A 26,355-nucleotide genomic window follows, 5' to 3' on the forward strand; every position below is an offset into this window, starting at 1 on the left:
CCCTTCCCTCCCACTAAGTGACATAATTAATCAGCGGGGCCCAGAGAGAATCAAAGTCAGCCAATCGAAGTTTGTTAAAAGCAAGCATGGACTCCAGACTGATATGATCCAACAGGAGATTTCTATACTGGTTAATACTAAGATTATTTTTAGTTTTCCAATTCAAAAGGATAGTTTTCTTTGCAACAGGTGAGGACCATGTGTGCTTTGTCGATCTCCATATTGATATCATTTAAATCCCCTAATATACATAGTTTTGGGCAAGTAGGTATATTACACTTAAGCCATATTGATAAGTCCTCACAAACCTTAGTCCAGAATCTTTGGACTGGGGTACAAAGCCACAAGGCATGCATGTAATCATCTGCTGTATTACTTGTGCACTGCGTGCAAATATTTGATTGATTAAAACCCATCTTGAACATCCTTTGTCCTGTGTAATAAGTTCTATGGAGGATTTTGTATTGTATGAATTGTAGATTTAAGCTGTCAGTCATATTAAAGCTGTATAATATTATTTCTGACCAAAACTGATTGGCGGGATTCAGTGATAGATCCGACTCCCATTTTGCAATTGGTAATGAGATTGTATCATCTATTTTGGAATTGACTTTATATATTTTCGATAGTAGCTTTGGAGTACCAAGGCTCCTGAATTCTGTAACACTTGGTGGGAGTTCCAGGTTTATTTGCTTAAGAGGGAATTTTTTACTTATTACTGATTTGAGTTGTTGATATTCTAGATATCTGTTATTACTTATCCCATACTGTGAGGTGATTATTTGAAATGGTAAAAAGTTACAGTTATGGATTAAATGCTCTAAATGTTTAATTCCTTTATTTTTCCATTGGATAAAATTAATCATATTTTTGTTTAGTGTGATATCAGGATTATTCCATATAGGGCTGAGCCTACATGGGATCATTGAAGAATCTGTTTTTTAAAGAAATTCCCACCAGGCTGTCAAACAAGTGCTGATGTTAAAGGGGTCATATAATGCCATTTTTGTACAAGCTAATATGATTCTTTAGGGTCTAAATTAAAAGTTTGTAATATACTTTATTTAAAAATTCTCATTAGTATTGTAAGAAAACACTTATTTTACCTGGCCAAAAACAGCTCTGTTGTCAGCACGCCGTTTAAGTGTATGTGTCTTTAAATGATAATGAGCTTTGCTCACCCCGCCCCTCTGTTCTGTGCGTACACCGTTTGTAATACAATAACCATAACGCGTTGTTCATTATAAACGTTGGATTATGAATTATATTGAGAATGTCGTACATAGAAAACATGCCGTAATGTACCCTGAGTGTAAACCGTAGCCGCATTCATCGTGAAGCTAGCGATTTACAAAGATTAATATAATATAAAGGTTAAGAAAACGCTACACTCACTTCAGTTCTTCTGGAGGTGCAGCAGGGACAGGAATATTGGTATCGATTCCTTTTTTCAGAAGCAGCTTCTTAGCAAAACCAGCTTTATACTCCTCGTTTATAAAGCAGTCTGGTGTGTGAAATGATTCGCGCAAACATGAAAGCATTGACGTTGATAGTGGGGAATTTTCCCTTCGAAAACAAACTCAGCCACTGCGTCTTCAGCGGTTCGGATTTAGGAACATTAAAATGACTGCTGTGTTCCTTATTGCACCCAAGAACAGAACACCACTTCGCTTAGACTCCATTCTGCTCATAGACAGTGCTCCAGCGTACTTTTAGACACAACACCGGTCCGCGCGCACTATGATTGACAGCTCGATCACGAGCGAGGGCGGGTCTGTGTTGAAACGCTGCTGGCAATCAACAATCGTGGGAGGGGCGTCCGAGCGTGTGACGTCACAAAAACGAACGGCTCGATTTCGAAAACATATAAGGAGATTAAAACAAAATCACTGGATGGATTTTTATCATTATATGATGGATGTGTACAGGCACTGCCAACACACATTTCAGTACAATCAACTTGTAAAAGTGCATGTACCATTATATGACCCATTTAATGCTCTTAAAGCACTTATGAGACTTAATATTTGAGCTAAAATACAGTAGATTAGAAATTTCCATGTTTTCGCATAGTGCTTGCTCTATATCCATCCATGTTTCATCTAATGCACTAGGTTTAAGCCATTTAGAAATATACTGTAGCTTATTTGCTAAGAAGTAATGATGGAAATTAGGGAAGTCTAGTCCACCCCTGTCTTTAGTTTTCTGTAAAGTTTTCAGACTGATTCGAGAGGGTTTATTCTTCCAAAGAAATTGAGAAATGTGTGATTTTAGTAATCTAAACCACGTATAGGGAGGTTTCGTAGGAACCATAGAAAACAAGTAATTGATTTTAGGCAAGACCATCATTTTTATGGTGGAAACTCTACCCATGAGTGAGATGGGTAAAGATTTCCATCGAGCAAGATCGTCTTCTATGGTCTTCAGTAGTTGAGTGTGATTTAACTTTAATAAATCTGACAATCTGGAAGAGATGTTTATGCCAAGATATCTTATATTACCTGATTGTAATGCTATACTGGATGGCCCTTGAAACCTACAGTTGATCGGTAGGAGAGTGCTCTTTGACCAGTTAATAGAATAATCAGACAAAGATGATAACTTATTGATTAATGAAATTGTTTCAGAGAAAGATGTACGTGAGTTCTCGAGGAATAATAAAACGTCGTCGGCATAAAGGCTTATCTTTTGTTCATTCTTTAAGGACCAAACACCTTTAATATACTGATTTTGCCTGATTGCCATTGCTAAGGGTTCTATAAAGATGGCAAAAAGCGATGGGGAAAGAGGGCATCCCTGCCTAGAGCCTCTCTGCAGATTGAAGCTAGGAGAGGTTTGATCATTTGTCCTAACTCTTGCATTAGGGGATTTATATAAAATCTTAATCCAGTTAGTAAAGGTTGATCCAAAGCCGAATTTACTTAAAGTAGCTAATAGAAATTTCCAATTAACTCTGTCAAAGGCTTTTTCCGCATCCAGAGATACTATAATTGTTTCTAAATTACTAATGTTGGAATAATCTATTAAATTAATAAATCTACGCATATTTGTAGAGGAATGTCTGCCTTTTATAAAACCCGTTTGATCAGGGTGAATTATAAAAGGAGTTATTTTCTCTAACCTTCCTGCTAAAGTTTTGCAGATTATTTTAAGGTCAACATTTATCAATGATATGGGGCGATAGCAATGTGGGATCTTTGCCTGTTTTTAACAGTACGATAATGTTTGCAGAGTTCATGGTTGATGTTAAGTAGTTTTCTTCTTTAATTTGTGTGACCATTTTGAAAAAAGTTGGTACCAGAATTGTCCAAAATTCTTTATAAAATTCTATTGGGAAGCCATCTGGTCCGGGAGCTTTATTGCAAGACATATGTTTAAGGGCTTCATGTAGCTCTGCCACTGTAAGGGGAGAATCTAAGGCCATGTGTAATGAAGCTTCAGGAGAATGAGGATCCATTTGCAGTTTTATTATAATCGTGGTCGTACAATCAGGGTCAATCACCAGCAAACACAACAGTAGAGATAAGGCAACTCGTAATCCAGAAACAGGCATAAGATCAGGGCAGGCAGCAAACTTACATAAATCAGTCCAGTATAGAATATAGTCCAGGGCAGGCAGCAAAGAATCAAGATGAGAATAGACAGTCCAAAAGTAATCCACGGGAAGACAAAACACGGGAAGAAACGCTCAGAGATGATTACCAGGGTAAATACAAAACTTCGCAAAGAAGGAGAGTCTGAGAGCACCTTAAATAGTCCACTGATGAAGGTCAGGTGCAAGGTAATCAGTGCCAGGTATGTGGGAAATGTAGTTCAAATGGTTTAGTATTCAGGAGAGGGTTCCCTCTGGTGGTGAGCAGGAGGAACAGTGGGAGTCTCGTTTGTGACACCATGACTTGTTCTTCATTTAATTTTGAAAGGTTTATGTTGTCCAAGAATTTCTGGATGTCGCTGTCTGATGGATCTAGTTGGAATGAATATAGAGTTCTATAGAAGTTTCTAAAAGTGTCATTTATTGCATTGGGCTCATGTATGATATTACCTGCTGAGTCTTTAACTGAATTAATTGTTGATTTTTCTTTGTTAGTTTTTAAATTGGTTAGCTAAAAATTTTCCAGATTTGTTGCTATGTTCAAACTGCTCCAAGCGTAACCGTTATACTATAAACTGTGTTTTCTTATTGATTATTTCATTTAATTCAAGTTATAAGCTTTCCTTATTTGTTTAAGCGTCTGTTCTTCCAGTGATGTATTGTAGATGTCCTCTAGTGATTTAATTCTTAATTCTAATTCTGACATATTTGCATTTTCCTTTTTTTTTATATGATGCAAAAGAAATTATTTTCCCTCTCATCACTGCCTTCCCTGCTTCCCATAGGATACCCGCTGAGACTCCTGGTGTGTCATTGTTTTCTAAATAGTTGGACCATTCTCTTTTGAAATAACTGATAAAATCAGGGTCTTTAAGCAATGCCAAATTGAATCTCCAGTTCCTAGAGGGTAAGGTAATTGAATATCAGATAACTCACTTACTAAAGAGTTGCTAACTAGGAAGTAATTAATCTAGAGTATGAATGATGAACTGAAGAAAAAAAAGTATATTCTTTAAGATTGGGGTGGTAAGAACACCAGACGTCACATAGTCCCAGGTCCTCCATGTATTGTTTAACTGTATTAACAGTTTGCCAGTTTCGATAGTTACCTGCATTACTAAGCCTGTCAACTGTGGGGTCCATTACCATGTTGAAGTCCCCTCCAATAATCAATACACTATCTGTATACTCAGACAGTGAGGTGAAGGAATGAAAAAAGGAAGGGTCATCAACATTTGGACCATATAAGTTGGCTAAGCGCAGTTTCATATTCTGAACTGATAAATTAACTACTATAAATCTCCCTTCAGGATCTGTAACTATGTTGAATACTGTGAATTTGACCTTTCTATTAATCAAAATAGCAACACCTCTCTGTTTAGAATTATAACTGGAAGAAAAAATGTGCGGAAACTGTACTGTAGAGAGGATATCAACTGATGTATTTAACATACGAGTCTCCTGTAAGAACACAACATCAGCATTTAAATCTTTTAATCGATTATGAATTTTTAGCCTCTTCTCTCTGGTCCCGGCTCAGTGTACATTCCACGTGATAAATCTGAATGTGTTCATGCTCATAGTGATGGTGTGTATTGGATGTTATCTACAAGTGTGTGTGTGTGTGTGTGTGTGTGTGTGTGTGTGTGTGTGTGTGTGTGTGTGTGTGTGTGTGTGTGTGTAAACGGGTACATGGTGTGTATAATTGTGTGTATTTTTACATTTATGTGACTGTGTAATATGTCTGTATGTATGGATCTTATACAGATACCAATATGTTTCTATGTGTATATTCTTTGTATTAATGAAATGTCCTGGGGAGTGAGAGCGGGGACTAGTGTTAAAAAAAAAAAAAAAAAAAAAAAAAAAAAAAAAAGGAAATTAAATACAGAAACCATTAGAAAATGGTTATTGACAAACTAGAGACTGGCAGTATTATAGTGAATCAATATCACCATCAATTAACAGATCTTATATATTAAAACCAGTAAGTCAGATTAACATATCTCTCTCATGTACACTAAATGAAGAAAGAGAATACATATCTGATTTCAGTAGAGCCAAGGGGTAGTGTTCTGGTCTCGATGTAGGTGCCCATTTACATACAGTTTGTCCACCGAGATGACAGCGCGGGCTCCTTCCTCCAGGAATCTCCTCCTGATGGGGAACAAGATCTTACGACGCTCCAGAATTTCTTTTGGGAACTGATCATTCATACTGTAGTCAGTTCCCCGGAGCTGTCTACCGCAGCGCTTCACCTCTTCTTTTTCTTTATGAAGCACAAATTTAACAACTATGGGACGCGGTCTTTGCCCTGCTGATCTTTTTGCACCTAGACGATGTACGCGATCAAACTGAATAGCCTTGGCCTTCAGCATCTTCCTCGGGTTGCTCTGGCAAACCGGCGAGGACCAAATTATCCCTCATGCTCCTACCCTGCACGTCTCGAACTGTTTCTTTCATTTTCTTATTCTCTACCGAGAGTCGTGTTACTTCTTCGTTTAGGTGTTTCACAGACTCCCGGAAGGTGCTATTCTCCGCGGCCAGAGCTTCTACCTGCTTTTGGCTATATTCCAGAGACTCACGTAGTTCCTGGATTTCCCGGTAAAGGGCCTCCAGCTGGCCCAACCGCGCATCAAAGCTGGATAATTTCCCTTCTATGGAGAGCAATATATCCGCCGTGTCGCTCCCGGTTGGTGATGTCGGTGAGGATTCCCCGGGGGAGTCCTTCCGACTCCTCTTGGATTTACCCATAACGACCCACTGGTAGCTCTCTTCAATAAAGCTCGTCAAGCTGGCTAAATCCTCCTCCCTATGATCCAGGATTGCCGAGTTTAATGTTTTAAATTACTTACTTGACTTGATATATTATTATTTTTATCCTTTCGTTGATTAAGCATTTGTTGTTTGCTTGCTTCAGAAGCATGCCATGTTAGATTCTGCCAAGTCTCGCCGTGTCTCGCGTTACAACATACCCGCCATACTCCAATATGGACTGTTTTAAACAGAGGTGTCAAGTCCAGGTTCAGAAAGTAAAATTCCTCCTCAGTATTTTTTTCCAATCACCTGGATTTGCTAATTAGCACAGTTTTTCAGCCAGGAGATAGGACTAATTAGTGAAATCAGCTGGCTGAGTTAATGGGTGGAATAAACATATGGCAGGACTTTTACTTTCTGACCCCTGGAATTGACACCTCTGGTTTTAAAGCAGCTTTACAGTGATAATAGGAACAGAGATTGCTTTGGCTCCACAGCAGCTCCAGAACAAAGCCACCGTCCAGCCAAAGGCAGCCGACGATCGACTCACCTCTGTCACAAAGATCATTAGTTATTAACTTAGGGGCCACTAACACGACACCGTTCTAACAGAAAATTCTTTAATGCAATCCGGCCTCTCATTTGCATAAAACAGTGCCTGGTGGCTCTGAGAATTTTTTTTTTTTCATTTCCGCATAGCCACATGAATCGGAATTATCCCAACAACATTTTATCAGTACAGAGGTAAAGGGAAGGAGGCCTTCACAAGGGAGAGACTAGTTGATACTTCAGGACTGCGTTGTCATTGTGTCCAGGCACAGGACCTTCATCAGATTCAGATATGGCCTGGATCTGACGGACTAAGGTAAACCTCGGGATAAACAGAGAGACTAATATTAGCGTAGACGCCATCTTTCTTATGATGTAACGAGTAAATCAGGATTTATGGGAAGTGTTCCCGGTTCCGGCTGATCTAAAATTATGCAGCCTAAGACTGAATTGTAGAAGTCTATAATGTGTTGTGTATGCTAAGCCAAAGAGATGTGTTTTTAGCCTAGATTTGAACACACAGACTGTGTCTGCTTCCTGGACAATGTTAGGAAGACTGTTCCAAAGTTTTGGAGCTAAATAGGAGAAGGATCTACCGCCAGCAGTCGATTTTGATATTCTAGGTATTATCAACTGGCCGGATATAGCAACACGTCTATTGCTACATCGCAATAGACGTGAAGGACTATAATGCGTTAAGAGCTTGCTCAAGTACTGGGGAGCTAAACCATTTAGTGCTTTGTAAGTAATCAGCAGTATTTTAACATTTATACGATGTTTAATAGGCAGCCAATGCAGTGTTGACAGAACTGGGCTAATATGGTCATACTTCCTGGTTCTGGTAAGAACTCTAGCTGTTGCGTTTTGGACCAGCTGTAGTTTGTTTATTAAGCGTGCAGGGCAACCACCCATAAGAGCATTACAATAATCTAGCCTTGATGTCATGAACGCCTGAACTAATTGTTCTGCATTTGTCATTGAGAACATATGACGTAATTTATATATATTTTTTCGATGGAAAAATGCAGTTTTACAGATACTATTCACGTGACTTTCAAAGGAAAGATTGGTATCAGAGCACATCCAAGTTCCTAACCGACGACGAGGACTTGACAGAGCAGCCATCAAGTGTTAGACAGTATTCTAGGTTATTACGTGAGAAGTTTTTTGTCCAATAATTAGAATCTCTGTTTTTTCAGAATTAAGCAGTAGTAAATTACTAGTCATCCAATTTTTTATATCAGCTATGCATTCCGTTAATTTGGTGAATTGGTAAGTTTCGTCAGGGCTTGAAGAAATATAGAGCTGAGTATCATCAGCATAACAGTGAAAACTAATGCCATGCTTCCTAATGATATATCCTAAGGGTAGCATGTACAGAGTGAACAGCAACGGTCCTAGTACTGAGCCTTGTGGTACGCCATACTGAACGATATGCATTCCTGAACATGCTTTTATCCCAGGATATTACTCTTAGAAATGGCAAATTCATTAAAAGGTTTTAAAAAGGGGAAGTCCCCAGGCAAGGACAGACTCCCCTTTGAGTTTTATTTGACTTTCTGGGACATTTTAGCACATGACTTATTAACAGTTTTTAAAGAATTTGAGACTCTTGACAGACTTCCAGACAGCTTTATAGTAGGGATAGGTGTTGTTGGAAACTTTTTCCTTCTTAAGTGTAGGAGACTTAGAAGCGAAAGACCAGGAGACTTGGTAGTTTCTTCAGCAGGATTCTTTATTGAGAACACGAGCTGTCGGTAGCTGCAGTCATCAAGTCTGAACTCAATAGCTAAAACACAGTGTTTATATCTTTTCAAGGGGGAGGAATTTACATATAGATGGGGGACAATCTGAAACCAAGCATGTAAATGAGGTATACAGGTTTAGGAACCTTACTGGAAATCCCCCAGCCCTGATCTCATCAGCATAACAGTGTCATGTATAGATGGTAATCCAATCAGCCTGATTGTATCACCCATACCTTCACATTATCATAGAGCTTAATGGCCAGGCAGTGCATTAAGACAAACGGTGATAGTCTCAGTGCTCTGATCAATTTAACTTACAATAGGGAGATCAGGACAGACAGGAACAGGCAGGTTTGTGACATCATTTACCTTAGGTATAAAATTCACACTAATAAACTTTCTCAGTTTATATACTATTGTATTGGAACCTAAATTAAAACATTTAATAAATTTGTAACACTACATTTCCCCCTTTGAGAGTTCTAATAACTCACACTATATACAAATTTAAACACTTAAAAGTTAATTCTTGTAACTTGTGATCGTTACAGGCAATTGCATGCTGACACAGAAACAAACATGCAATGAGGATCTGTGAAGTTCTTAAGGGTAATAGTCTTTTCTGTTTGGAACTGTCATTTCTTCGTGAGGGGCGCGAGTCATTTGTTGAATGAAACACTTGATACTGTGGACGCATAGATAGTACGCCAGTAGAAGAAACAACAGCAGAATTGCTATTTCCTTTATCCACAGCCAGAGTTTACCAATCAAGTATCCGAAACCATGAAGAATTATCTTCAGTCATCTGGTGTAATTGTGCTGAAAGATCAAGAATGTCTTGTTGGATTTCGTTCAAGTTCTCTGTTGGATCCATTAAACCGGTGCAGCACTCAGGGCCGATGATGGTGCAGGCTCCTCCTTGCGTTGCTAGAATGTAATCCAAGGCCACTTTGTTCTGTAAGATCATTATCTTGTGCGAAGCAAGAGTGTCTGTGATGTTACCAAGGGCCAAAGCCGTATCATTGGCCAATTTCTGTACAGAATTCGATAAGCTTCTGATTTGATCAAGGGCCTGCATGATACCATAAGATGGTATTAATGCTCCAAGAGTTCTTGACCACCATGTTTGTGCACAAGTGAGTCCTGGAATGCAGCCATCTTCTTTGTTTGTGTTAGGAGCTGAATTTTGTAACTGTGGGGAGCTTGGGGTGGAGTGTGTATTTTCTCTGATAGCTGGTAGAACATAAACCAGGATGCACGTTCCGTTGAATTGGCTGGGGAGGATGCTGTAGACAGAAGTTCCACATAACCAAAAAGTGTCAGTTGGTGGAGAGATCATACACAACTGATTTATTGCAAAAAATTTGGTAGGGATGGGTTCCTGGAGAAAACACTGTTAAGTCATTTTCCTCTTTCTTATCTGTTTTAGTAATGTACACATGGGATTCTGTTCCTCTTTCAATCACAAAGCTGCAAAGTTCACGAGGAATTTCACCCAGTGGAGTCGATGCTCGAGCATAATTTTCCATGCACCAATAGAACATCATTGGCAGGAGTAGATCTGTCATGATGGGAGTAACTGAAGTTAGGTTGCAGGATGGTAATCCTGGAATGCAACACGGAGAAGCGGGAGGAATTGTTATGTTGTGACATGTATCCTTGTTGTATAATCCACTGGTATAATGATTGAATAAGGTACATGGATAATGTGTCTGGTGAGAGGGGCTGTTGCTCTGGTGTTATTGGAGGCTGTAATATGCTGTCCTGTTTTCCCTGGCTGTTTTCCAGAAAGTCGTCCTTGGGTGCTGAATCTTGGAGCAGTGCTAGTATGTCACAGTCTGTCTGTGGTGAGCTTTGTGGGCAGGGCTCAGCTGAGATTGTGTCCGTGAGCAGAGGTTGTTGTGGCTGAGTGGTGTTATTGTCCTTGTATGATGTGTCAACCGCATGTCCATTCAGGTGCTGAAGTGAAGTCCTGTGGTCATTCATACTGTATCAAGGTGTGTGTGCGCGCCATTCAGGTTGAGTGGATTGGCACACACTGCAGAAGGATGACGGAGGGAGAAGTAGATATTGTCCTATAGCAGTCTTGAACCAAGTTTGTTTGGGTGGTGGCCATCCTGTTGAAACAGTTGCCTCTGACTCCAGAAAAGATTGAAGTTGTCAATCAAGTTCACTCCTTTTATATTGCTGGATTTTTGCAGCCATGTATTAAGCCCAAGCAACCGTGAAAACCTGTTTGTTCCTCTTGCTGGGAGTGGTCCACTGGTGAATGTTAGGAGTTACGACTGCTTTTTATGAATCTCATTCTTCCCCACATGAATGATGAGTCAATTTGCAGTCTTATGTTTCATCAGAATGTTCTGAAGTTCTCTGTTTACATCATCAGAGTCCTGTGCCCGGCTGCGCTCTGAGCGCCGCTGTCTGCTCGACCTTGAGCCCCAGTTAGCATCAGTGTTAGCTACAGGCTGATTCAGTCTGTGTTCGATCACATTCAGCAAATTTGGGGATTCCTCATTCATTAATACTTCAAATCTGTTCTCAAGATGTATAGGCGGTGGTAGGAGACCAGTGTTTGCAGTCCTTGTCAGAGCCGTATCTGGGGTAGAGGATGCTACTGCAGTAATATGTGATGCTCGTGATAATCTGATGTCTCGAGTGCCTTTGGGTCTCGCTCCCTGTTTGTGCCATCGATTAGTAAAACGATCGGCTTGTTTCTCTACACTCAGTATGGCCTGTCTAGAAACACTAGATTCATGGGACTCACCGGCTGTATGCTGAGGGCGTCCATGACGAAGCTCTGATGTGTGTTCCGTTAAGGATGGCTGGCGCGAAACAGACGTTCCGAAGCTTTGCGAGATCCCGAAGCAAAGATGATTCGAAACACTGATCCGAAGCGTGATTCAAAACACCCACGTCACGTGACAACGGCTAAATGAAGCGTCTAAGTGTTTCATCAGGTGGAGTGCTCCTCCGAATCAGGGTTTCATTGATTGGTCGGTTCGGGAACAAATCACACAGTATAAAAGTTTTGTCAACGCATTTTCATATCGTGGGTTTTTGTGAGAGGAGTTTGGTTTTGAGATAGCTGATTTTTGGTGATATAGTGACATTTATAGTGCGATTTGTTTAGTTATATTTAGGATTTAATTTACATTTACACATTGACTTAGAGACACACAGAGTACATATAGTGACACATTAATAGATGCATTGATAGAAATATATATATATATATATATATAGATTAATAGATAGATACATATATTACAGATACATATACATTAATAGATAGATACATTTATTACAGATACATATAGATTAATAGATAGATACATTTATTACAGATACATATAGATTAATAGATAGATACATTTATTACAGATACATATAGATTAATAGATAGATACATTTATTACAGATACATATAGATTAATAGATAGATACATTTATTACAGATACATATAGATTAATAGATAGATACATTTATTACAGATACATATAGATTAATAGATAGATACATTTATTACAGATACATATAGATTAATAGATAGATACATTTATTACAGATACATATAGATTAATAGATAGATACATATATTACAGATACATATAGATTAATAGATAGATACATATATTACAGATACATATAGATTATTAGATAGATAGGCTACATATAAGATAGATAGATAGATAGATAGATAGATAGATAGATAGATAGATAGATAGATAGATAGATAGATAGATAGATAGATAGATAGGATAGAAATTGAGGCTCCACAGAAGAGATGCCGTACATCTGTGGTGTGGGAGCATTTCCATTAGGAAACCCCAAATAAAGTGAGATGTGTGCATTGTGATCGGCAGCTAGCCTACTGCAACAATACATCATCCATGATGCGCCATTTGAGGAGCATTCATCCTGCCATTCTGCAGGGTGCAGAGGATGGTAGTGTTCCCCCTGTACCAAGGCCTGCTACTGACACTGCTGGGCCATCTAAGCAAGGTATGCATTGTTTGAAATATAGGCTAATTATAAGTGAAATATAATAACCAAGTGTTGGGCCATTGTTTAGAAAGGCCATGGACTAAGACATGCCTAAAATGCCAATCACTTTAAAAACAAATGTTGTCAATATAATATTATACTTTGTGAATATACATTTTATATGTCTACATATGAGTACCCAATCTACAGCCAAGACATCATTTTGTTTTTTTGTAATTGTTGTATTTCTATAATGCACTTTATCTTTCTCTGCACACTGAGCATAAATATTCATAACATAACTTTGTTTAGGAAGGTTTCCAAATGAACCAGTAGACTACTTTCACGGTAGGCTACTATTTTTCCAATATATTTGTCTGAAAGTATGTTTTATCTTCTCTTTTAAAAGGCAGACAGAGGGAATTGGATGAGGCTCTTCTGAACATGGTGGTGAAGGATCTGCAGCCCTTCACCATCGTGGAGGATGAGGGTTTCAGGGCCTTTGTGAACAAGCTTGATCCAAGCTATGTCCTCCCACCCTGGAAGGTGCTTAAAACAATGGTCAGCGAAAGGTACAACACAACCAAGGAGAAGACAATGGAGGACCTACAAAAGGCGGAATTTGTTAGCCTTACGGCTGACATGTGGTCTTCCATTAATATGGATGGATATCTTGGTGTAACATGCCATTACATAACACCAGAGGCAACAATGGCAACTGTTTTACTGGGTGTAAGGAGGTTTTACCAAACCCACACAGCCCAGCATCTCATGGAGGCTAAAGCCTTGCTAATGGCTGAGTGGGGAATAACCTCCAAAGTTCACTGCATGGTGACTGACAATGCATCCAACATGATCCTAAGTGCCCAGCTACTCAACCTTCGCCATGTCCCATGTTTTGCTCATAATTTGAATTTGATAGTGAAAAAGGCCCTGGATCAAACCCCAGTCATCAATGAAATTCGCCAGAAAGCCAGAAAGATAGTGGGGTTGTTCAGATCCAGCTGCAAAGCAAAGGACAAGCTTGTGGAGATGCAGAGCTTGATGGGCAGACCAAGTCTGAAAATGATACAGGAGGTTGAAACGAGATGGAACAGCAGATTCGACATGCTACAACGCTTGTATGAGCAACGTGAGCCAGTGGGTGCTGCACTTGCCAATTTAAACAGTGATACTGCTCCCCTGACAAGTCTTGAGTATGACATTATTCAACAGTCATTGACACTTCTTCAACCATTCAAACTAGCAACAACAGAGATGTCAGAGGAACAGAGAGTGTCTGCTTCAAAGCTCATACCATTGTACAGGATGTTGCAGCACAAGCTTGCACAGAAAAAAGGAAATGCAACGCAGGAATCAACTGTACAATTAGGTAGGACACTATGACCATACGTGTAATTGGCCATAACTCTCATATTGTTGTCATTATTTTAATTAATATGGTTTTCTCTTGTGTTGGCTCATAGGCTCACATCTACAAGAAGGTCTGCACTCCAGATGTGGAGGGTACGAGACTTTTAGAGCCTTGGCACTGGCTACACTGCTGGACCCAAGGTTTAAAAATGTGGCTTTTGGAAATCCTGCCAAAGCCCTGGATGCTGAAAAGCACATCACACTGGAGTGTGCTTCACTGATGCGTTCAAACACAACTCCTGGTGAGTTTCAGTCTATGTTATCTTATGTAATGTGATTCATGAAATTTATACTTCATATGTGTTGTCAGTTTATGATTTGTTACTAATTGCCGTTTTCTTTTAATTCAGAACCACAAATGTCAACATCAGGCCCATCATCATCAACACCAGTTGAAACACAAGACAGTTTATGGGAACATTTTGACAATCGTATCCGTGAGACCCAGATGATACACAATCCTACAGCTGATGCCACAGTGGAAGTGAAAAAATACCTCAGCGATGCGTTTTTGCCCAGAACTCATGATCCTCTAACTTACTGGAAAGAGAGAGCAGTAATCTTTCCTCATTTGTATGTCCTAGCTAAAAAATATCTTTGTATGCCAGCAACAAGTGTCCTTTGTGAGAGAATTTTTTCAAAGGCTGGAGAAATTATCTGTAAAAAAAGAAGTAGGCTGAGTCCTTCAACAGCAGAGAAATTAATATTTTTGAATAAAAATCTATAAGAAAGGGAGACATTGTGGCTTGATTTATTTTTATTAATATTCATTTTTCATGACCAAAATCACATTATGCAATGTGAAGAGACTACAGGTTACAAGCTTCATATATTACAAAAATACAATAATAAAAATAAAAAACCAACACATTTTTTTATTAGCTCTTTGTAAAGGTTGTTTCAGATCAACACCTGCAAGTGACCACTAAGTGTCACCGTGGAGACGGGTTTCGGATTGATTCGAAGCCTCGAAACAAAATGGCACATTTGCTTCGACTGTTTCATTGCTTCACGAAGCCTCGATCTGCCCATCACTATGTTCCGTCTGGTTTGGTGGTCCCGCAATTAACTTTGTTTCAAGAATTGCAATCCTTTGTAAAAGTCTGTGGCAGTTAGAGCAGCAAGTAGATTCCAGAAGAGGCATTTTCTTATCCTTATGAATGTAGGCAGTTGTGTTGTCTCTTGCCCGGAATGTAAGCTTTCAGTGGGTGGCTGGTCGAATAAAATAATTCTGCTTTTTTTGGTAGTATCCAAGCGTTTGAGCACTGTGCTGATTTGCTGAAATTAAAATTAGGTGATAAAAGGAGATAAAATATAGAAATTTAAAAGCGATAGAGCAAAGCGCGGAGCAGTAAGCGAGAGCGTCCGAACAGTAGCTGAGCAGGAAGTCAAATTTTATAAAGAGAATTTTTATTACCTTAAATGTATGCATCATCTTTCATGTCAAATTCTTACATTTGATCAATAAATTCAGTTCTAATAATAAGACGCTATAGTGCTGTTACCCATCAAATTAAATAATTTGCACTGCAAAATTACAACTGCAATAAATAATGTTATGAGATTGATGTTTTAAATAAATGTTTGAATATACAAATAAAAACAAAAATGCAACACTTAAACATGAAACTAAACTGCCAATAGGTGGCGGCAAGTGACGTCTTAATTAGTGAATCATTGAGTCAATCATACAAAAGATTCGTTCAAAACGCTAAATCATTCAGTAACAAAACACGCGCTGCTGTTGCTTCCCTTTGGAAATATTTTCGTCAGTGAAATGGAACAAAAACAACGCGACGTTGTTCCGAGAAATACACTACCCATTATCAATCGCTGTTTACATTGAATGTAATAAAATCACAATCATTCTTGCGTTTCGATGCAGGTCTGTCCTGGTTATTTTTTGTCACTAAAGTTAAGCTACTTGTCCGGTCGGGCAAGTAAAATTATCTTTCACTTGCCCTTTCAAAAATTTCCCTTGTCCCGGACAAGCGTTAATGTTGAGCCCTGAGTTCATTCATGTTTTTTTGTGGTGCTGTAAAGCGGGACAGGTGATCGGTTCACAGCGATGTGTGTGACTGGTACGCTCACGCATCATTAGAGCGCCAAAAAAGATCACAACAGCTCGAAAGACGTCTATGGTCCCACTCCAGTCTAATTAGCACATTCCCAATTATTATTGTGAAGTTATTATTGTGAATTTCACATAAGATTCCTTGACGTTATGAGTTTCCATCAGACTCGTGTGGTAGTCAGGTGCTCATCCAATGGCGAGCTCAGTTGACGCTGTGTGCTTCAAGATTATGACGCAAGTGCTAAGATTGCGATTGGCCCAGAAAAATTTCAATTATAAGAATTGTCCAATAATGTTTTGCAATTCTAGCCTTCATGGCATGCAGATGAAGGGCAGCCTCCTTGATAAGGAGGTTTAGTATTCTTTCAGAAGATGTGTAATAGTACCCCCTACCGGATAAAATCAAAAACACAAGTCCAGAAAATTCAGTATTCTAGATTTTTGTTGGGGAAGTAAGTGTTCGTACAAATAAGGGAGAATTCAGTGTTCAATGGGTAAAAATTAGTGTCTTGAAAGAGGTACGTTTCTTTTTTTGCCAAGTTTATTTAGGCCATTTACTAGCCCTCATGTCGTTTTAAACCAGCATGAAGAATGTTGATTGTATTCTCTGTGGCATCTTTTTTAAAATATAAAATTAAACAAATCTCAAAATGTAAAAACACAAATCCATTTTAATGCAACTCTTCAAACTGGCAGCTTTAAAGTTTGCATTCCCAGATTTACATTCAGCCTCATTTTCTGCTTCCATCTGTTTAGAAAAAAAATTGTTTTATTCTGGAGATGATGTTTTATTCTAAACCTTTGTGTCTTATTAATATAATATTTGATGTTCTTATTTTCTTGTGTTCACTTTAAATAAACTCTGATCCTTCAGAAATCCTGCTTAAATACCGATTTGCTGCTCAAGAAAGCTCTTATGATCACAGCTGAAAATGGCTGTGCTGCTTAATCAGTGAATCCTGAAAACAGATGCTGTATGTCAGTTTCTACATTTCGATTAACTACTATCTTTTGCAACAATATAAAAACGGAAAAATATCCATTTCTTTTCTGTTTTAAATAGTCTGAGGCCAAACTTTCTTCATGTAGATTGTTAGCTGTACAAAAACTCATGAGCAAATGGGTAAAAGACTCAATTTTTTTTGTCAAAAGTTTCCCCCATAATGAGCCCAACATAAAGACCAAAACCAATAATAAATAAAAAAAAAAACAGCCCAGAAGAGATTGGTGCTGAAAGGCAGAAACATTATATTACCATACCACAGGAAGGAAAATGACAGAGAGAGATCTGAGTGTCAGACAGACACTGAGTCACCACAAGCTTTTTAAAGCTTTTGTACACCAGTGCAGCTGTGATCAATGAGTCTCCCAGCATTCTGATTGGTGGAGGAGGATGAGTGGGAGGAGCCTAGAAGTGAGTGAGTGATCAGCTCCTTTACTCCTCATCTCATCTCATCTCATCTCTCTCTCTCTCTCTCTGATTTTTTGCGTAAGCATAAGAGATTAAGCTCATGCTCATAATACAGAGTTCAGGCGATAGCTGTGTGGTCAATGGTTCAACATGCGCTTCGCGGTTCTTCAAGCGTTCTGAGCTCGAATCTCAGCTCTGCCATCTTAAGAATTTTGTTTCTAGTTTAATATGCTATTTGTCAACAATAAAAACTTCTGAAATGTGCATTTATTGATTCGAAACACTTTTCGGAGCTTTGTAATTCATTGTCTGTCATTTTTAATAATAGGCGTTAAGATGATAACATTGAAGCCTACATGCTGTTAACCGATGTTGGCCAACAGCGTTTATGTTTTACCGTTCTTGATAGGCAACAGATTCAGTTTCACTTTATTTATCCTTAGAAAGGAAATTTAGTGTGCAGCAGGATCTAAAAACAAAAACGAAATAAAAGCACCACCAGATGCCAACAACATTGTAAACACAACACAAGACACACATCAACACATGGTAAAACAAAGTCATCAGAGTCCTACACACGCTGAATGACTTCATCTTCCTCAAGAAGAAAAGTCTCTGTTGGGCCTTTTTACAGGCAGCAACTGTGTTGCTCTCAAAAGATAGTTTGCTGTCAATGATGGTTCCTAAATATTTATATTAGGGATGTTAACCAATGACCGTTTGACCGATGGTTGACCGTATCAACGTTCAAGGTCAAGTTTATTTATATAGCACCTTTAAACAACACGAATGTTGACCAAAGTGCTTCACAGTCTAAGTGCAGCTGCACATACAGATAGCATAACATATCAAAAAAATTCAAACCAAAGAACATATATATATATATATATAAAAACTAGTAACAACAATAAAATAGACAACTCACATGATATTTGCAGAGATATATATAGCATTTAGATGCATTTCAGTATGCTTGTTCAAAAAGGTACGTTTTAATCAATGTTTTAAACATTTTTAATGTAGGGGAGACTCTGATAGATAATGGAAGAGAATTCCATAATTTTGGCGCATAAACTGAAAAAGACCTATCGCCCTTTGTTTTTAGGCGGGTTTTTGGGACAATTAATAGTAACTTAGATGATGATCTAAGTGATCTCTGAGGAGAATATAAGCTTAAAAGTTCAGATATATAAATCGGGGCCAAACCGTTTAAAGCTTTGAACACATAAGTTAAAACCTTGAAATCAATCCTCTGTTTCACGGGTAGCCAGTGGAGGGAGGCCCGTATAGGTGTGATATGTTCCCTCTTTTTTGTCCCAGTAAGGAAGCGAGCTGCGGCATTTTGAACAAACTGCAAACGTGAAATTGATGATTGACTAATTCCAGCGTACAAAGCGTTACAGTAATCGAGTCGTGAGGAAATCAGAGCATGTATTACTATCTCCAAATCTTTAAAAGTTAGAATATGCTTCAACTTACGAAGACACTTTAGTTGAAAAAAGCTGGCGCTAACTACAGAGTTTATTTGTTTATCAAAATTCATCTCATAGTCAAAAATGACCCCAAGATTTCTAACATGAGAGTTAACTTTTAACTGCGAATTACTTAATAAAACACTGTATTTATCAATTTGAGTTTTAGAGCCAAACAGGATAACCTCTGTTTTCTTTTCATTCAATTGAAGAAATTTTTTGTCCATCCACTCTCTGATATCCTTCAAACACGCTAACAAGGACAAGACAGATTCATTCCCAAAATCTAGAGGTATATAGAGTTGAGTATCATCTGCATAGATGTGATAGTTGATCTTGTAATGTTCTAAAATTCGGCGCAGAGGTAGCATATAAAGAGAGAATAAAACTGGACCCAAAATGGAACCCTGGGGCACCCCACGAGTTATTGGTACTAAGGATGAGGAAAATTCTCCAATTTCAACAGACAAACTCCTATTTAAAAGATACGACTCGAACCACTGTAATGCATTTTCATGGATGCCGACCTCATGTTTTAATCTCTGCAGCATAATAGAATGGTCCACAGTATCAAAGGCTGCGCTTAGGTCTAACAAAACGAGGACTGCACAGTTTCCAGAGTCGACTGATATCAAGATATCATTAGTCACTCTAAGTAAGGCAGATTCAGTACTATGTTTGGCCTTGAAAGCAGACTGAAAAGGATCTAAGATGTTGTTTACAATTAAGTATGGTGTGAGTTGATTTAAAACAACTTTTTCTAAAACTTTTAATAGAAAAGGCAGTTTTGAAATCGGCCTATAGTTGCTTAATTCTGAAAAATCGAGGCTGTTTTTTTTTAGCAAGGGGTGGATCACAGCGTGTTTTAAGCAGGATGAAACAATGCTGCTTTTTAGAGATGCATTGATAATGGAAAGTATACTGGGTAAAACCACCTCCAGTACCTCATTTAAAAGGACAGTGGGAATAATGTCCAAAGAGCAAGTGGTTAATTTCATTTTAGAAATCAGAACCCGCAAGTCCGAATCTGATATAGTCTGAAACTCAGACAGACTAGAAGAGGTCAGTAAATTATAATAACTTAATTATAATAACTGACCTAATGCCATTTATTTTATCTATGAAGAAGCTACAAAACTTCTCACACAGATCAGCACTTGGAACCAAACTGGATAAAATAGGAGGATTTAACACAGAATTTAGTGTGGAAAATAAGGATTTTGGACAATGAGAATTTTTTTCAATCAGGTTTGAGAAATAATTTGCCCTAGACAATTCCACAGCTTCCTGATATTGGGACAAACTGGCTTGCATAAGCTGATAAGAAATTTGCAGTTTATCTTGTTTCCATCTTCTTTCTGCCCTTCTGCAACATTTTATAATAGATCTGATGTCTTCATTTAACCAAGGTTGCTTTTTTAATTTTTGGTTTGTTTTTACTTTTAAAGGAGCAACTTCATCCAACACCTCAGTACATGAAGCATTAAAATCTGCAACCAGACTCTCGACACCCGAACCTTGAGCTACCAAATTTGTGCAACCGGCCGTCAAAGCTACAAACAAATCCTCAAAATTGGAAGCAGTAGCTGAGTTTATGGAGCGCATAAGAGAAATAGGTGGCCGATATACAGAGTCACATGAACTAGGAAAAACACTGTTAAACATAACAGGCCAATGATCAGACAGACCAGTGTCACTTATATAAATGTCATTAAAGGGTCACTCCACCCATTTGCATTAAGCTTTCCATTGTTAGAAACACAGTTATACTATTGAATGGTCGTGCAACACTCTCTCATTTTCCCCTGAGACGAGCGAAATCCTCTATTTACCTTTTTCACTTCCTCCTACAATGACGCAAAAATCGTCATTTTACGTCATTGTAGGAGGAAGTGTAAGACAGGGGGATTTCTGTAAAGACTACAAGCACTAGATCTCACCCTTTCAAACCCGCCCATAGGGGGCTGGACCTAATGCGCTAACAGACCAATCACAGATCAGTGCCAGTGCGTTTGATTTCACCGGCAGAAACTTTTTGAAAATATGTACGAAGGTACTGAATACGCAGACGGATGCATTATGGAGGATTGGGATTACACATAGTGTCAGCCATCTTTTTTGGAAGGTAAGCTAGCAGGCTCTTGTTCTGTGGAGAAAGCTGAGTAGTAACTTTAGGGGTTACCGTCCTCTTTTTCCCAGACATGTCCGGCCGTCAATGTCCGGGATTCAGCTTTTGCTTTCTGCGGTCGCCATTCATTGTTTACATGCACAGCTTTTGTTTCAATCTAACTGAATTCATTCTGAGTGGTGAATCTGAATGTAGTGTTTACATGAACGCTAAACAAGTGATCGGTTGATGTGCGTTTTAACATTGCTAAGAAAATTCCCGCTCCTCCGTGAGAGATACGAGACCGGTGCGTCTCACAGGTGTCGCTCATCAGTAATCACGCCACCGGCCTTGCGTCGTTCTCCACACGGCCTTCACTCGTCCTGCTCGCCACAGTAAACATGATGAATGGCGACTGTTGAACGCAAAAGCCGAATCCCGGACATCTTAACTCCCGGTGGAGTTAAGATGGCGCCGCTGTGTTTGGCATGCCGTCTGTCGCATCCTCTAGTTTTGATGTCCTTACTGTTCTTATGCTTGTCTTTTTTAACTACTGGTTGTAAAATGGCGCTGACGTACGATCGTCAAACACTTCTGGACATTCGACTGATTGTTGAAGCTGCTAGAGGTGACATTTACCTGCCTCGTCCCTCTCCTTTGCCTACTCATACTTACCTTCCAGTATACCAATATTGGCGTCCTGCTGACTTGCCTTGGAAGAGGAAACGTCGGAGAAAACGTGGAAACCGGGGTGGAGCCGCTGCTCGGCTCAGGTCTCCTGCGTGGTCGCCATCTGAGAGGCTTCGCGAGCGGCGTGTTTACCCGCACTCGCTGAGTGCTGGTGCATGGTCACCGTTTGCTGATAGGCTATCTCCTCTGCTTACGACCAGAGAACGGCGTGCGCTCTGGCGCCCGCTAGATACATCGCATCGATGGCTTCGACCCGTGGTCCCCGGCACTCTTTCAACATATACGCGCTGCCTTCCTCCTCCTCGTCGCGCGTGTGGAGTAAATATCTCTAATCTTCGACCGTTGCAGAGATCAATTCGGCTGCAGGAGGACACGAAGCTACTAAAAGTGGCTCTGATCAACGCACGCTCTCTGGTAAACAAGACTTTTATATTAAATGACTTTTTTACCCTTCACACCCTGGATATCTTATGTATTACCGAAACCTGGATTAAACCGGGAGACTTAAGTCCATTTACTGAACTTGTGCCACAGGGCTGTAACTTTCTTAATTCCCCCCGATTGTCCGGTCGTGGTGGGGGGTTAGCTACAGTGTTTAAAAACCACCATCTCTGTCACTGTCTATCAACTCATAAACGCAGGAGTTTTGAAGTTCAGCTATGCCAACTCTCTCTGGTAAATCCAGTGGTTTTTGTTATCATATATCGGCCACCCCATGCAAATAATGACTTTATTAACGAATTTGCTGAATTTCTGTCTGAAATTGTCACCTGCCATGATCAAATTCTAATTATTGGGGACTTCAATATCCATGTGTGCTGTGATTCTAAGCCTCTCTCAAAAGACTTCCTTAGCCTAATAGATTCCTTTGACTTTGTGCAATGGGTGTCCGGACCAACTCATGTCCGGGGGCATACCTTGGACTTGATTTTATCTCGTGGTCTATCGGTGTTGAACGTCAAAATTGGTGAACCAGACTTATCCGATCATATGCCCTTATTGTTTTCTGTGCCACTTGATGGAAATGCTGAAGGACATTCTCCACTGCCACGTTTGACTTGAATTCTCACTGAATGTTCAAGCAATGAATTTTGCTCTAGGTATGTACAATTGTACGCTACTCAAGATGCAAACCTTTCCATATCCCACTTAGATGCTGATGAACATTTAAGTATTTTTAATACTACCTGCTTTAACATTTTAAATTCCATCGCCCCCCTAAAAGAGAAAAAAAGCAAGCATAACTCATTACCTTGGCATAATGATATTACTCGTTCTCTCAGACAGACCTGTCGAAGGGCAGAACGCAAATGGAAAAAAGACCGATTACAAGTTTCATATGAAATCCTAAGGGACTCTCTTTCTGCCTTTCAACGAGCTGCTAAGGTTACAAAGAGTAGATACCTTTCAAACTTAATCATACGGAATAGCCATAAGCCAAATATCCTATTTTCCACTATTGAATCTGTTCTCCACCCAAAGGTTAATTTATTCCCTGACGCATCTGTCTCATTATGTGAGGACTTTGTGACATTCTTCAATGACAAGATCTCCAAAATTACATCTTCGCTGTGTACCTCATCGTATAAACTGTCTGATGTCCCACTCTCCTCTTCCACTTGGTCTGTCTTTGAGTCTGTTAGCCTCAATTCTTTGATCGAGACTATGTCTCATCTGAAGCCAACTACGTGCCCCAATGACGTTATTCCATCTCGTTTCCTGGGGCAAGTTATTGAGACTGTCGGCCCTGACCTGTTGTCTGTAATCAACAAATGTCTCCATACTGGTACGGTACCTTTTGATTTTAAACTGGCCACAGTGCGACCCCATCTTAAAAAAACTAGTCTGGACTCCAAACTATTGGCTAACTTTCGACCTATCTCAAATCTACCATTTTTATCTAAGATTTTAGAGAAAATTGTTTTAAATCAACTTCAGTCCTATATGACTATCAGTTCTATTCATGAAAAATTTCAATCTGGCTTCAAACCCCACCATAGTACTGAGACAGCGCTCCTAAGAGTTTTAAACGATATCATGCTAACCACTGATTCTGGGCAGTCTATGGCGTTGGTACTGTTAGACCTCAGTTCTGCCTTTGATTTAGTTAACCATGACATTCTCATATCACGCCTTGAAACATGTGTTGGTCTTCTTGGCACGGTACTACAGTGGTTTCGGTCGTACCTCTCTGACAGGAGGTATGTTGTCAATATCGGTCACCATTCTTCCTCTGAAACAACTGTAAATTCTGGTGTCCCCCAGGGCTCAATCCTTGGTCCTGTACTGTTCTCCCTGTTTATGCTTCCACTTGGGTCCATTTTTAATAAGTACGGGGTCTCCTTTCATTTGTATGCTGATGACACCCAGATTTACATCCCTCTGAAGCGTGATGATAGGCAGGCATTACAGCCTATCACGGTTTGTCTGGGAGAGCTAAAACTTTGGCTTACGTCTAACTTCCTGAGCTTGAATGAGAGTAAAACCGAATTTATTGTGTTTGGTTCAAATGGACAATATTTACATGCCCCTGATTTTGCATCCTTGTCGCCTTATAGTACCACGTGTGCCAGAAACTTGGGTGTTTGGTTTGATACCAATCTTAAATTTGACAAGCAGATAAGTACTGTGATCAAGTCGTGTTTTTATCATCTTCGTCTTTTGTCAAAGGTGAAGCCTTTTCTTTCCCTTAAGAAATTCGAAACGGCCATGCATGCTTTTGTTACATCACGACTTGATTATTGTAACTCACTGTATATTGGCGCTTCACAGGCCTGTGTTGCGCGTTTGCAGTTAGTTCAAAATGCAGCGGCTCGGCTTCTTTTTGGGAAGCGTAAATATGAATCTATCACACCGACCTTGATCTCACTACATTGGCTGCCGGTCAAATATAGAATTGATTTTAAAATTCTACTGTTTGTTTTTAAATCCGTTCATAATGAGGCACCACAGTATTTGTCAGACCTCTTACACCGTCACGCTCAGCCAAGGTCACTCAGATCAGCTGACTCTGGTCTGCTGCAAGTGCCGAGGACTAGATTAAAAAATAGAGGAGATCGTGCCTTCTCTGCCATTGGCCCTAAATTATGGAACGGTCTCCCGGCCCATATCAGAACTGCCCCAACACTATCGATCTTTAAGTCTACTCTTAAGACTTATCTTTTTTCTTTAGCGTTTAATATACCCTGACCCTTTATTTTATGATTTTACTTTCGTGTGTTATACCCATTTTACAACTGGTGCTTGTCTGTAAATTTGCAAAATTCTTGTATGCATGTACAGCACTTTGGTCAACCTCGGTTGTCTTTAAACTTGTGCTTTATAAATAAACATGTATTGTATTGTATTGTATTGTATTTTGGGCGATCTCGAAACACATTTTCGGGCAGACTCACGGAGACTCACTAGTAGCCTAGACTTGTTGTTCTACTGTGCTCTGTTACCGGTGGGCGTGGCCTCCTAGGGCAGCGAAGCAAGTGCATTCTGGGAGTTGTTGTCTTTCATCCACATAAGCCAAAAATACAGTTTCTGTCTTTTCTCAGTCTAGAAAGCTCCAAATTCAAAAATAATTTCACATTTCTTCTACATATATTACCCATTTTAAATACACATTCATCTTTCCAGAGATGGAATGACCCTTTAATGAGGAAACCAGAGGATAACACAAGGTCAAGTATATGACCTAACTTGTGGGTCGGTCCAGATACTGATTGCTTAAGATTAAAAAAGTCCATTAGCTGTACAAACTCATTTACAAGAGGCTTAGCAGGACAGCACAGATGTATATTAAAATCACCTACAATTAAAATATTGTCATTTCTCATGACTATTTCAGATAAGAATTCAGAAAAATCATTTAAGAAAGCACCTTTAAGGATCGGAGGTCTGTATATCACAGCAATGAGCAGAGAGCAAGGAGATTCCACTTTGCATAATGTAGCTTCAAAACTGGCAAAACTCTCTACTGGTATTTGCCTACATTTAAAACTATTTTTAAAAATTACAGCAACTCCTCCGCCCTTCTTTGACTTTCTAGGGCAGCTGAAAATACCACAATTAGTGAGAAGAAGTTCTGAAATGGGGCTCAAATCATTTTCAGTCAGCCAAGTTTCAGTGATAAACATAAAGTCCAATTTGTTTGCTAAAAAAAAGTCATTTAATAAAAATGTTTTGTTTACCACTGATCTAGCGTTTATCAAAGCTGACTTTGTGAGCACTGTATCTTTTGCTTTTACTTGCACTTCCGCAGGGAGCGAAGACAACTTTAATAGAGAGCGTAGATGTTTGCTGCTTGTGGCCCGTCTGGGTGATTCCATACGCCGTGTCCCTCTGATGGTCGACCATGTGGTTGGTATCGATCCCGGGGTAGTAATAGTTGTTATCCTAGACGAGCGGGCTCCTCGATGAACATAGCGTGGGCGGCGAATTATCCCAGACTCAACGCACGCCGAGTAAACGTCAGGCAGCAGGAGAGGTTTAGAGTGGTTGTTCATGAGCAGTAAATCCGAACTTGAATAATTCAAACACATGATGGCGGCGTGAGACCAGTAGACACCA

General features: G+C 39.4%; 2 long non-coding RNA genes across 3 annotated transcripts in view; both read left to right on the forward strand.

Annotated features, from left to right (window-relative positions):
- Positions 1-26,355, forward strand: part of LOC143726135 (uncharacterized) — a 390,493-nt gene that overhangs the window by 272,930 nt on the left and 91,208 nt on the right. The gene's annotated exons all lie outside the window — the stretch shown is intronic.
- Positions 13,895-14,886, forward strand: LOC143725861 (uncharacterized). Its single transcript, XR_013198351.1, has 3 exons — positions 13,895-14,003; positions 14,098-14,286; positions 14,395-14,886. It is a non-coding gene; the product is annotated as an uncharacterized LOC143725861 (long non-coding RNA).

The sequence above is a fragment of the Siphateles boraxobius genome, unplaced genomic scaffold, assembly GCF_051911475.1.
Source record: "Siphateles boraxobius isolate OS27281-9 unplaced genomic scaffold, OSU_SipBor_1 77, whole genome shotgun sequence".
NCBI classification, from domain to species: domain Eukaryota; kingdom Metazoa; phylum Chordata; class Actinopteri; order Cypriniformes; family Leuciscidae; genus Siphateles; species Siphateles boraxobius.